The sequence below is a fragment of the Marmota marmota genome, unplaced genomic scaffold (assembly GCF_001458135.2).
Source record: "Marmota marmota marmota unplaced genomic scaffold, marMar, whole genome shotgun sequence".
NCBI lineage: Eukaryota > Metazoa > Chordata > Mammalia > Rodentia > Sciuridae > Marmota > Marmota marmota.
The window spans coordinates 22675549-22677759 of NW_026000082.1; positions in this window are offsets into that span (position 1 = coordinate 22675549).

A 2211-nucleotide genomic window follows, 5' to 3' on the forward strand; every position below is an offset into this window, starting at 1 on the left:
TAGCTTCTTCTAGTGTAGAGAAAATATGTATGTCATGTGTAGTTTTATCTGCTAAATCGTTGCCCAAACTAAGGGCTCCAGGCAATCCTGTATGTGTTCTGATATGTCCTATAAAGAATGGATCTTTTTTGTCCCAGATTAGACTTTGTATAGCAGAAAACAAAGAGAAAACAGTAGAGGAAGGGGAAATCCTACCAGCATCTTCAAGGGATACTATAGCATTAACTATATACTGACAATCAGAAAATAAATTAAATACAGAATCTTTAAACATCACAAAAGCTTGTAAAACTGTATTAAGCTCTACTTTTTGAGTTGATTGTTTGGGTACTAAAAATGTAAAAGTTTGATCAGGGGTAACTACTGTTGCTGTACCATTATTTGACCCATCAGTGAATACATTTGGAGCATTTATGATAGGGTTTTTGTCATTTTTGGAAAAACTACAGGATGTGAAGACCAAAAAGACAACAAAGGATTAGATGGTAAGTGATTATCAAATGAAACATTAGATTTACACATGATTATTGTCCAAATATTTAACTCATTAGCTAACTCATCAATTTGATCCATAGTATATGGAGTAATAATTTTATTGGGAGAAATTTCAAACACTCCCTTTGTTGCTTTTATTTTTTTGAGTATTAATTGTCCTACAGCCTCAGGATACCTAGTAAAAATAGTGTTAGGAGAATAAGATAAATGTATCCACAATAATGGAACTTCTTGCCAAAATACTCCTGTAGGAATATTTTTTGTTGGTATTACAATAAATAATAAAGGCAAACTTATATCAATTCTATCCAAATGTATATTTTTCATATATGTTTCAATAATTTTTAATGTCTTTCTTGCTTCAGGCATTAACATGCGGGGTGAATTTGGATCTGATGGACCTTTTAGGATATCAAATAAAGGTCCCAACTCTCTTGTTGGTATGCCTAGATAAGGCCTTATCCAATTTATGTCTCCTAATAACTTTTGAAAGTCATTAAGTGATTTGAGTTGATCTACTCGTATTTGAATTTTTGGTGGACGGACCATGGTTGAGGATAATAGAACTCCTAAATAATTAATTGGAAGATTTAATTGTACTTTATCTATTGTTATCTCTAGATTATAATTTTTTAATAAATTTGTAAGTGTGGCATAACATTCCAGCAATGTGTTTTTATCTTTGTGTGCTAACAATACATCATCCATATAGTGAAATATTTATAGTTCAGGATTTTGATTTCTAAGTGGCTGGATTGTTTTGTTAACATAAATTTGACACATAGTTGGGCTGTTAGCCATCCCTTGAGGGAGTACTTTCCATTCATATCTCTGATCAGGACCTTCATGATTCAGTGCAGGGATAGTAAATGCAAAACGTGGACTATCCTTAGGATGAATTGGAATTGAAAAAAAACAATCTTTAGTATCTATAGCTAAAACGTACCAGGTTTTTGGCAAAGCAGACAATTGAGGAATCCCCGATTGAGCAGGTCCCATAACAACCATCTCATTATTAATGGCTCTTAAATCTTGCAATAATTTCCATTTACCAGATTTCTTTTTAATGACAAAAATGGGAGTATTATAGGGAGATACGGAAGGTTGTATATGTCCCTTCGTTAATTGTTGTTTGACCAGGTCATGGGCTGTTTGTATCTTTTCTTTAGTCAGGAGCCACAGAGGAACCCATACTGGTCTATCTGATTTCCAAGTAATTTTTATTGCCTCAGTGACCCCTTCTGAAAACCCAGTCCATGTCTATTTATTCCTTGATCTATTTGAATTGGTGCTGCTATGCCTTGTTCTCCTAATCTTTTTTTTTTTCCTGAAAACTTTTTTAGCCCTAATAGTGGGCACATTTGGATTGATGTTATTTGTTAATGTCAAACCTAATTGATCTAGGACATCTCATCCCCATAAATTTATAGGAAGATGATCCAATACATATGGCTGTATACTTCCTTCACATCCTTCAGGATCCTTCCAATCTAATACCATTGCACTTCTATGGGGATTAGTTGCCACTCCTAGGCCTCGAAGCGTTTGAGTGGCTTGTTGTAACAGCCAATGTTTTGGCCATTCTTGATGAGATATGATGCTAAGGTCTGCACCTGTATCCAGTAGCCCATTAAATTCATGTCCTTGAATATTTAGTTTTAGCATTGGGCGAGAATCTAAATTTAAAGACAGCATAGCCCAATCTACACCTGTGGA